Source organism: Bufo gargarizans, chromosome 5 (assembly GCF_014858855.1).
Source record: "Bufo gargarizans isolate SCDJY-AF-19 chromosome 5, ASM1485885v1, whole genome shotgun sequence".
NCBI classification, from domain to species: domain Eukaryota; kingdom Metazoa; phylum Chordata; class Amphibia; order Anura; family Bufonidae; genus Bufo; species Bufo gargarizans.
In genome coordinates, this window is record NC_058084.1 from 104,236,368 (window position 1) to 104,248,744 (window position 12,377).

Consider the following 12,377-nt stretch of genomic DNA (forward strand, 5'->3'; position numbering starts at 1 on the left):
GTAAGAACAGAGCTACATGGCGACATTTCACATCATGTATTTCAATGGCGCTGCAATGCAATATGCTGCGACTGACGCAAAAATCCATCCAAGCCTTGTTGCATTGCGACACCATTGAAATACATTACATGAAATGTTGTGCACCACATCGCCATGTAGCTGACTTTTTGTCAAGCAACACATGTCGCCGTGTAGCCCTACCCTACATGTGTAGGGCCAAATATCCAGGCCCCGCCTTGTGACTCCAACGGCATAAAAACCCCGTGCGATAGGGTTGTCACGATACCAAAATTTAGATTCGATTTCGATACCATAAAAAAGTATTGGGACAAGCGATTAACGCGCAAAAAAAAAAAAAACACCAAAAAAAGCCGCGCCCATGCCGCATTTTATGGAACGTCCGGCCCATAATCAAACAGTCATATCCTATTTATTTTTTTAGGGGGGGGGGGGGGATATTTTTATTTTATTTTAATAGTTTGGACTTTTCAGACGTGGTGATATGTAATATGTTTATTTATTTATTCCCCCCTTAGGGTGCTTTCACACTAGCGGCAGGACGGATCCAACAGGCTGTTCACCCTATCGGATCTGTCCTGCTGCTATTTTGCCGTGCCGTCCCCATTGACTATAAGTCGGACATGCAGTACTTTTAGTCCGGCGGCCTCTCGCCGCGCACTGCCGTGCTGTGCCGGAGCTCCGCCCCCTTCCCCATTATAATCAATGGGGACGGAGCGGCAGTCCAGCGGCACAACGAAATAGTGGCAGGACGGATCACCCTGTCGGATCTGTCCTGCTGCTAGTGTGAAAGTAGCCTTAGGGGCTAGAACCTGGGATCTTTTAATCCCTTGTCCTATTCACCCTAATAGAGCTCTATTAGGGTGAATAGGACCTCACCCTCTCCCTGTTGCCCTGTACATAGTACAGACAGCAGCAGGGATGTTACCATGGCAGCCAGGGCTTCAGTAGCGTCCTGGCTGCCATGGTAACTGATCAGAGCCCCGCGACTTCACTGCTGGGGCTCTGATCAGAAGCTGCCACTGCCATCAATGAGGAGGGCGGAGGGGACCCTGTGGCCACTGCCACCAATGATTATACTTAGGGGGGTGCACTGCGCAACCAATGACATTAATACTTTGGGCAGGGGGGGCACTGTTTTTGTGCACTTTTTCATGAGGTTTTTGCACCTGCTGTGGTATAAACGGCAGCTCCAGATCTTAGCTAAAGGTCTATGGGAAAAATGAATGGCGTTCATTTGCTTCTAGTGTTTGTTAATTACCATAGGAGGCTTTTTTCTGGCTTCTTTTCAAAAATGCAGCATGCTGGAGCTCATGGTGTCTTCCCAGATGTTTTGACATCACCACCTCTGTAGAAAAAAAATGCTAGTAGTAAGACATGCTATGGGGAAAAAAACACACACAAAAAAAGCAGGCGACTTAAAAAAAAAACCCTCCCAGGGCAGTGAGGAGGTTCATGGTTAAGGCTCTGGTGGTCCAGGGTAGGGATGTTCCACTCTCAGGTCCATTCCTTAGGAGGCCTCTAGGAACTAGGTCCTGATGCAATACAATTTCACCAGCCCCTAAGAGGCGTGCGGCTAACACATTAACTCCTGACACACAAACCCACAGCCCTATTTACTAAGTTATTACCAGGAGAAAACAATGACTTTCTATCATCTCCTAAACCTCTCCCTGCTCCATAAGAGATAAATAACCGGTGGGTGTGAACATGGGATTCACACCCAAGGGATGCTACATAAAAAAGGTCGAGTTATTACAAAGGTATCCAAATTGGAGGGTGTGCTTCGTACTAAGAACGTCTCACCCAACCCTCATATAAGTATAATAGATCGCTTTAGTCACTCAGAAACCAGTCAGTCTAATTCATTAATGACCACAACAAGTCGGTCGGCCACAGGGCAAGAAGTGCAGCGCCGGACCACAAAATGTAGGTTGCAGTGAACACGTTAACCTATAATCAGCGATTAGATTCATGTAAATGGTGGTTTCATCACAGACAATGATTTGCAACCAGCAGATCTTTTCCCCGCCACAGGTGGATATGTAGTATTACATATGGCCGCCCATATAACGCGCGGGCACACAAGTCACCAGAGCAAGAGCTGCTCTGTGACCCCAGAGCCTGTATTACACTGGCAGATATGAACGAGCGTTCATAGAAAGATCACGATCTGCTGCCGGCAAATAACTAGACAGCATGGGGGCGAGAGATGGCATGACGATCTATCCTCCCCATGCTGTGGAGGAGATCGCTGCACGTAATAGCAGCAGTCTCCTCCGCTAGTGAGCAGGCGATTGCCGGGAAGGAAGGCTTCCCTCCAAACAATCGCATGCAGAATCGGACTGTGTAACCCTGGGTTCACACCTGAGCGTTTTACAGAGCGTTCCTACGCGCTGTAAAACGCTCAACAAGGAGAAACCAATGATTCCCTATGGGCATGGTTCTCACCTGGGCGTTTTACAGCGCGTACGATCGCGCTGTAAAACGCCCGACGCCCCAAGAAGTACATGAGCTTCTTTGGGGCGTCTTGTCGCGCGTTCCCATACATAGACTTTCGGGAACGCGCGACAATGGGTGTTCGATTGTCTCTGTATGCGCGATTGCAAACGCCGATACAATCGCGCATACAGAGCGCTCCATCGCGAACGCTCAGGTGTGAACCCAGGGTAATACAGGCTTAAAGGTTTTGTCACTTCAGCAAATAGCATTTTTGTAGAGAAAGTTACAACAAGACACTTCCTAATGTATTGCGATTGTCCATATTGCTTCTTTTACTGGCTGGATTAATTTTTCCATCACATTATACACTGCACACTTCCATGGTTAAGTCCACCCTGCAATCCATCAGCAGGGGCTATGCTTGCACACTATAGGAAAGATCGCCAGCCTATGTGAGTGCCCATGGTCCTGGCCACCAGAGAGGCCAGCACATTTTTCTATATTGTGCAACCACGACCACCACTGATGGATTGCAGGGTGGTCGTAACCATGGAAACAAACAGTGTATAATGTGTTGGAAAAATGAATCCAGCCAGTAAAGGAAGCAATATGGACAATCACAATACATTAGTAAGTGGATTGTATTAAATTACTGTACATGATAAATGCCACTTGCTGAACTGACACAACCCCCTTAGGCCTCTTTCACACGTCAGTGATCTCCACAGCACATCTACCCATTGACTTCCATGACACTACGGAAGCTTGCTCTATTTTGTCCGGGGTTACGGATCCCTGACTCTGATTACAGTTTATGGGTTTTTAAAAATAAAAAAATGATTTCCAATGATGTACAAGTCATGCTCAAAGATGTTTTTTTCCGTTCCTGTACATAGAGAGAAGCCACGAAGTTATGAAGTGGTATAATAGCACTATCTGGATGTCCACCCTGTTCGCTGAGAACTCGAGAGACAGCCCTGACCAGTTTACATACGAGGCCAAATATATTGTGCAATAAAACACTATGCAACCGCATAGAATTAGGTAATATATTTACATAAGTCATCAACTTTACTTACCGTTTTTCTGGTGTTTTTAAATTCCTAGAAAAGTCTATGGGAAAAAAAATACACAAATACCATAACCACAGCAAGATGAGATCGGAGAAAAAAATACACAAAACACCCCAAACCAAAATGATTTGTATGCTGCGTGTTTTATATGGCACTATAAACATTAAATAAACATCTGGCCTGGAAATGCTGTTAAAAAAGCGAACACCACCATGAAAAAGATGGCATCAGTGTTGTGTCAGTGAGTTTTCACAGACCACTGACAGGAGATGCCCTAGAAATTAATTTTCAGTCGAGCACTGTCCGTGGAATATGGATGACACACGGAGGGGGGAAAAAAAACGGACACACTGATCCTTTATGGACATCTTCACGGATGAACCACTGACCATCTGTGTTAGGCCTCATGCGCACGACCGTTGTTTTGATCTGCATCCGAGCCACAGTTTTTGCGGCTTGGATACAGACCCATTCACTTTAATGGGGCGGTAAAAGATTCGGACAGCACTCCATATCCGTAGCTCTGTTCCGTGGTCCGCAAAAAAATATAACCTGTCCTATTCTTGTCCGTTTTGCAGACAGTTATATCAATGGGCCGCAAAACACACAACGGTCGTGTGCATGAGGCCTTAATAGGGCCTTAGTTCATTTTTACATGGTCAGTGGGGCTCATTTACTATCTGTTTTACACCTCTTTTTGGTGTAAAATTGTCAGGCGACTCAATTTTTGCGACTTTTTAACCACCAATGCAACAATATTTGATGTACAGTCTTTTTTATGCCATGTTTGACACATAGAAGTGTCGAGGGAATAGTGGAGGCCCCCCACTAATATTTGCCAGGAATACTACTACTAAGCTGCGCCTAATTTATGATGAGGTGCTCGTCCTGTCATAAATGATGTGCATCTTCCGGCAGCAACACTGGCGTAAAAGAAACTAAAAAGGATCTTTCCATTATACTCTCTCTCTGCAGGTTTCACTCCTGGTCTTACAAATACTGATGGAAAATACGGACAGTGTGAGCAAGGCTTTAAAAGGAGCAAATGAAAAAAAATAAAAAATCCTCAACATCAGAAAGGCTTTCATCAACTTGAGGGACGTGATCCAATCCATCTCCGAATCTATACACGCACAACCTATGCACGTAGTAGCACTATGGTCGTGTGTAGTGTTGAGCGAACTTTGTGTTTCAAGTTCCGCGTACAAGGTTTGGGTTATCTCACACTTCCGTTATGGATTCCGCTACCAGGGACCATAACTTATATGATCCGTGATAGCGGAATCCATAATAGAATTCTTAGATGTTCGGCGTACAAGGTTTAGGTTATCTAAGAATTCTATTATGGATTCCGCTATCACGGATCATTTAAGTTATGGTCCCTGGTAGCGGAATCCATAACGGAAGTGTGAGATAACCCGAACCTTGTACGCCGAACTTGAAACACAAAGTTCGCTCATCCCTAGTCATGTGAACAAGCCCTTGTTCTTCTTTTTCCCTGGAGAAAGTATTTAAAGGGGTATTCTGACAATTTAATCCACAGGATAGGGGATAACTATTAGAACGAAAGCCTAGCTCTGACGGACAAATTCTCAAAAAATCGCGAAACCGTAAAGATTTTTCTGTGATGTCACAAGCTCTACTTAAAGGGCTGTCTCACTTCAGCAAGTGGCATTTATCATGTAGAGAAAGTTAAAGGGGTTCTGCACTTTGTTTAAACTGATGATCTATCCTCTGGATAGATGATCAGCATTTAAACGGCGGGGGTCCGATACCCGGGACCCCCGTCGATCAGCTGTTTGAGAAGGCAGCCGGCGCTCCTGCAGCGCCGCGGCCTTCTCACTGTTTACCGCTGACCCAGTCACGACTAGTATCACTGGCCTGGGCGCGGCTAAGCTCTGTTAACTTGAATGGAGCATAACCGCGCCCAGGCCAGTTGATACTAGTCGCGGCGCGCTGCCTTCTCAAACTGCTTATCGGCGGGGGTCCCGGGTGTCGGACCCCCGCCGATCATCAGTTAAACAAAGTGCAGAACCACTTTAATACAAGCCATTTACTAATGTATTGTGATTGTCCATATTGCTTTCTTCCCTGGCTGGATTTATTTTTACATCACATCATACACTGCATGTTTCCACGGTTACGACCACCATGCAATCCAGCAGCGGTGGTCGTGCTTGCACATTATAGGAAAAAGTGTCAGCCTCTCTGGTGGCCGGGACTGTGGGAGCGCACATAGGATGGCGCTTATTCCTATAGTGTGCAAGCACGGCCACCGCTGCATGGATACGAGCAGTGTATAATGCGATGGAAAAATGAATCCAGCCAGCAAAGGAGGCAACATGGACAATCACATTACATTAGTAAGTGCCTTATATTAACCTTCTCTACATGATAAATGCCATTTGCTGAAGTGACCACCCCTTTAAGCATTATTAGAATTTATGGCTTCCGATAAAATAATTTAAACTGTCAATTACAAATTCTGTTATCTTTATAAACATTCAGACGTGGACTACGCCTCTGCACGGTGCCACTGAATACGCTTCTGGCCGGTATCAATCTGCACTTCTACCCAGTGATCTGTGGCACAAGTAGTCTAGGAAAGGCACATTTCGTAATATCTGTCCAAAAAACACACAGCGAGCACACACAACTTCTGTGCACATGTGGGTGAAAGGATTCAATGAGATTAATATGGGGATAGCCGTCCAGCAACAGAAAACTAAATATAACATTAGAATTGTAATACATAAAGGAAAATATCTGTCTACTTCTACATAATGGGGGAGATTTATCCAAACTGGTGTAAAACTGGCTCAGGTGCCAATAGCAGCCAATCAGATTCCACCTTTCATTTTCCAGAGCTTCTTTGAAAAATGAAAGGTGGAATCTGATTGGTTGCTATGGGCAACTAAGACAATTTTCCTTTATATCAGTTTTGATAAATCTCCCCCATTAAATGAATGAAGTACTTGCATCTCATTGATGCTTTCCATACGGCTTATAATAAAGGCTCTGGGGGTCATTTATTAGGGTCGTCTGGCGTAAGGGCATTTTGCGTGCACGCCTCATCATAAGTTAGCCGTATACTACAGCAGCACAGGGGGGACAACCAAGGCTGGCGTAAAAAGCCATCTTAGTAAATGTCCACCACTGTGTGCTAGGGACCGAAGTACTGCATGGGTGAAGGCCGTTTCAAATGAGCACCTTTTTCAGTCCTTATGGGCGAACAGCAGGTGTAATGATCCAAACTAACAGCATCCTAGGGACCTCTGCTGCCATCGCAGGTCATTAGACACACGGCGAGGCCTGGATTTGAGGCATAATATGGTGAACATTGCACACTGGAAGGATTTTGAGGCAGATTTCAACTTTTGTAAAGCATGCTGTGGTTATTATTACTTTTTTTGCATTTTGTATTCAAATACATTGCACTTGCCCCAGAGTTTTGGTGCAGCAAAACTGGATCAGCGTGAACATGCCCTAAAATATTATGCATTCACTAAAGTGCTGGCATGCTTCTTTTACACGAGGGGACATAGGACCCCGTTCTGAGGTCTACACCCTGTTCCTTCTTTGATGCAGTAGCAAATCAGTAGCTGAAAATAGGTCGTCTTAGGGGGTACTGGCGGATTTCGCAGTGGAAGACGTCCATTTTTTCGAAATTCTAAATTTTATTAGTATGAATATAACCCCCACAGTGCAGCTTCCTTGGGTTCCACGTGAATGGAGCATTCATTTCCAGCCGTGTTTCCAGAGCTGCGTGCACTTCATTCTACATCTGATCAGGTGCAATGGAAGCCGTAACGGGCAGTGGACCAATCCCTGTAGTTTAAAAGGGTTCTCAGGGAATGATGTAAAATGGCCGCCAGTAACCTGTCCTAGAAAGTGATTACCTCCCTAGGCAGCTCTGCAATGGAGGCAACCAGTCCTGCTCACATTCTGGAACAGGAGGCTGTTGGCCATTTAAAATTATTCCTGGAGAACCCCTTTAATGTATAAGTCGGTGAGAGCAATCGCAACGGAAAATGTCACCTTACTTTTTTTTATTACGGATAAAATACTACGTGGTTTGTCCCACGAAAAAGTCAGCACCTGGATCGGTAATGACATCAAATGAATAAATAAAAATAGCATAAATGTAGTATAGTCACTAAATTATTCAATAAAATTTATTTGTATAGCGCCACCTGCTGTTTGTACTTTTCCTCGTCTCTCTGTCCACCGCAATGAGGTGGTCGTACATGCTCAGTTCTACCCTTCAACTGCCACCAGCTGTATCTACTGTTAGAAGCTGTGACAGTTATGGGACTCGCCCCTTTAACTTCTTAGTCCATGAGAAACAAACCCAGCGCTCCCCCCATAAATAGAGGTACTTAAAAGAGAAAAAACAGTCACAATGGTCTTCTGATACATGTGAGAATATATCAAGTCTATGGAGACCTAATTCACGTGATCTTCTCAGATGCATCTATTGTCACCAGATTTTTTTTCTTACTGAAAAGATAAAAATATTAGTAATAAAAATATATAAAAATCGATTGAATCAGCACAATGGCTCAAACAAGTCAGTGGTGGTTACCGTCACACATACATATTGGATGCAAACCCCACTCCACACGGACGTGTCATCCATGGGGACGTTGCATCTCGTGGTCAGCAGATACAGTCATGTGACAGCACGGTCTAATGACGTCCATCTTTGCTGCTTAGTAGAAAACACTTATGAAGGGAGTGGTAAAAGTAAATTCCATCTTCGTATACTATGCAATTAGTGAGCATGCCATAACGGTGATGAACAGCACTGCAAACTGCAAGCACGGGGATCAGCAATCGCCGGCACTCCTACTGTTCTGAAACTACAACTCCCAGAATCCTCCGTTCACTTCTATGGAAGTTACAACAAGAACAGCATAGTAAGTGTGCATGCTGGGAGTTGTAGTTTCACAGCTGCTGGAGTGCCGAAGGTTGCTGATCCCTGGTCTATTGCATGAAGCCTCCTTCTTGCCGGTGTGCTGGTTAAATAAAGATAAATATAGTTAAAATCTAAATATATTATAAAGGCAGACACCAACTACAATGATTGAGGTGCTGCAGCAACCACACCGAGGGCGCGTTCACATCTCCATTTTGTTTTCTGTTCTTCTGATCCATCAAAAGAACAATAAAAAAAATAAAAAAATAAATGTGTTATTTTGAGCATCAGTCGTGATCAGTTCCGTCGGAGGTCTGTTATTTTAGACCTGCGAGTAGGACTTTTTCTCCTGTCTAAAATAACGGATCTGACCAAAACAGATGCAAACAGATCCTATTGGATGTTAAAAATACCGGATCCATTTAAAAAAAAAAATTCAGTTCTTCTGACAGAGGAGAACAACGGAAAACAAAACGGTGATGTGAATGCACTACCAAAGAATAAAGTAAAGTGAGATGCGAGCACACAAGCTGATATACAGTTGCAAGAAAAAGTATGTGAACCCTTTGGAATTATATGGATTTCTGCACAAATTGGTCATTAAATGTGATCTGACCTTCATCTAAGTCACAACAATAGACAATCACAGTCTGCTTAAACTAATAACGCACAAAGAATTAAATGTTACCATGTTTTTATTGAACACACCATGTAAACATTCACAGTGCAGGTGGAAAAAGTATGTGAACCCTTGGATTTAATAACTGGTTGAACCTCCTTTGGCAGAAATAACTTCAACCAAACGTTTCCTGTAGTTGCAGATCAGACGTGCACAACGGTCAGGAGTAATTCTTGACCATTCCTCTTTACAGAACTGTTTCAGTTCAGCAATATTCTTGGGATATCTGGTGTGAATCGCTTTCTTGAGGTCATGCCACAGCATCTCAATCGGGTCGAGGTCAGGACTCTGACTGGGCCACTCCAGAAGGCGTATTTTCTTCTGTTTAAGCCATTCTGTTGTTGATTTACTTCTATGCTTTGGGTCATTGTCCTGTTGCAACACCCATCTTCTGTTGAGCTTCAGCTGGTGGACAGATGGCCTTAAGTTCTACTGCAAAATGTCTTGATAAATTTGGGAATTAATTTTTCCTTCGATGATAGCAATCCGTCCAGGCCCTAACGCAGCAAAGCAGCCCCAAACCATGATGCCCCCACCACCATACTTCACAGTTGGGATGAGGTTTTGATGTTGGTGCGCTGTGCCTCTTTTTCTCCACACATAGTGTTGTGTGTTTATTCCAAACAACTCAACTTTGGTTTCATCTGTCCACAGAATATTTTGCCAGTACTGCTGTGGAACATCCAGCTGCTCTTGTGCAAACTGTAAACGTGCAGCAATGTTTTTTTGGACAGCAGTGGCTTCCTCTGTGGTATCCTCCCATGAAATCCATTCTTGTTTAGTGTTTTACGTATCGTAGATTCACTAGCAGGGATGTTAGCATATGCCAGAGACTTTTGTAAGTCTTTAGCTGACACTCTAGGATTCTTCTTCACCTCATTGAGCAGTCTGCGCTGTGCTCTTGCAGTCATCTTTACAGGATGGCCACTCCTAGGGAGAGTAGCAGCAGTGCTGAACTTTCTCCATTTATAGACAATTTGTCTTACCGAGGACTGATGAACAGCAAGGCTTTTGGAGATACTTTTATAACCCTTTCCAGCTTTATGCAAGTCAACAATTCTTAATTGTAGGTCTTCTGAGAGCTCTTTTGTGTGAGGCATCATTCACATCAAGCAATGTTTCTTGTGAAAAGCAAACCCAGAACTGGTGTGTTCTTTATAGGGCAGGGCAGCTGTAACCAACACCTCCAATCTCATCTCATTGATTGGACTCCAGTTGGCTGACACCTCACTCCAATTAGTTCTTGTAAATTTCATTAGTCTTGGGGTTCACATACGTTTTCTTGCAACTGTGTATACGAAAAAGGCTTTTTTGTTCACGAGCAAACACTCACTGCAAACAAAGTACTAAACAGCATTGACAAACAGGAAAAGGCCCAAATAAGCCCAAAACTTCTCAACCTCTCACCCAAATACAAAACATAGGGAACTCCTAAGGTACAAGAATAAATCACAATGATGTAGCAGTCAAAAAGAATATGTAAAAGACCTAGATGTGAAAGATGTAAAAACAAACAAAAAAACAAACTGCTAAATGTACAAACCATTGATACCTAGGAACCAAATAAAAAACAAGACTGCATACAAGTATACCCAATATGAAGCGGAGAGGCAATAGAGGGGGCTTGGAGCGAAGCCCTACGCATACACCCGTGGCTTCTTCAGGGGAAACCTTAATTCCTTCTATCTTTCATGGTCATTTCTTTCATATATTCTTTTTGACCGCAACATTATTGTGATCTATCCATGTAGCTGAGAGTATGTATTATACTGCGGTGGGGGAGGGGGGGGGGGATGAGGAGTTTGGGCTTATTTGAGCCTTTTCCTGTCAGTTCTTGAGTGTTTGTTCATATAAAATGGATGGGTATTTTTCTATGTATCGCTGGTGTGCTCCCATTCCATTACACACTTGACTCTTTTTTTGGTAGTATAAGAATAGTTACATACTTTGTGGGATGGAAGGCATCAATTCTGCATTTCTGTAATTGAAAAGCACTATATTGCCTTTAACCCCAGTGTGAACAAGGGCTAAGGCCTCTTTCACACGGGCGTCACGGAATTGGGCCAGATAAGATGCGTTTTAATGTGTTTTGCACGCGTGTGAGAAAAATCGGCATGTTTGGTACCAAAACCCGAACTTCTTCACAGAAGTTCAGGTTTGGGTTATTTTCCCTTATAACATGGTTATAAGGGAAAATAATAGCATTCTTAATACAGAATGCTAAGTAAAATAGTGATGGAGGGGTTAAAAAAAGAAAATAATAATTTAACTCCCCTTAATCCAGCCCAGCTTCTCTTGTGATCATGTGATTGACCATGTGATGTGCGCAGTGACTTCAGACAAACTTTGTAGCCGCCTGCTTCTATAGCTGTGGATAGGGTTCCCAGCCCGTCAACTTTATGTAGTAAAATCACAGTAAGAGTATTTGCGAAAGTTGATTATATTTTTATTTAGTAAATGTGAAATGCGGCTCTCTTAGTGCAAAATTTTTCGGCCGAAGACCACACCAACCACTCCAGGCGGCCGTTAACCCCCCTTCTGCCACAATTGGTGTTATTCCTTCTGTACTTCTACCTTCCAGCGGCACAGTGCCCGACGAAGGCTGAATCTTCGTCCGAAAACGATCGCACTAAGAGAGAGAGCCGCATTTCACGTTTACTGAATAAAAATATAAACAACTGTCGCAAATACTCTTGCTGTGATTTTACTACATAAATTTGCGCAGTGACGTCACCAAAAGGTCCTTTTCTCCCAGCTCATCAAAGAAGAAGGCAGAAGAGAAGCCGGGCTGCGCGAACAAGTGGATGAGGAGAGTTATTTTTGTAACCCCTCCATAACTATTGTACTATGCATTCTGTATTAAGAATGCTATTATTTTCCCTTATAACCATGTTATAAAGGGAAAATAATAAAGTTCGGTTTCCCATCACAATCATCTCCTAGCAACCATGCGTGAAAATCGCACTGCATGCGCTCTTGCTTGCGATTTTCACGCAGCCCCATTCACTTCTATGGGGCCTGCGTTGCGCGAAAAACACACAAAATAGAGCATGCTGCGATTTTCACGCAACTCACAAGTGATGCGTAAAAATCACCGCTCATGTGCACAGCCCCATAGAAATGAATGGGTCCAGATTCAGTGCAGATGCAATGCGTTCACCTCACCCATTGCACCCGCACGGAAAACTCGCTCGTGTGGAAGAGGCCTATGTATCTAGTAGAAAAGATGATGACCATTCCCAATGTT

At 43.7% G+C, this 12,377-nt stretch overlaps 1 protein-coding gene across 3 annotated transcripts in view; it reads right to left on the bottom strand.

Moving 5' to 3' along the window:
- The window catches only part of NCOA2 (nuclear receptor coactivator 2), a 219,506-nt gene that overhangs the window by 121,737 nt on the left and 85,392 nt on the right, over positions 1-12,377 (bottom strand). The window contains exon 3 of one of the 3 annotated variants that reach the window (XM_044294634.1): positions 1,280-1,366. The exons of the other annotated variants lie outside the window; for them this stretch is intronic. The gene's annotated coding sequence lies outside the window, so the exon portion shown is untranslated. The remainder of the gene's footprint in view (positions 1-1,279; positions 1,367-12,377) is intronic. 3 annotated transcript variants of the gene reach the window in all.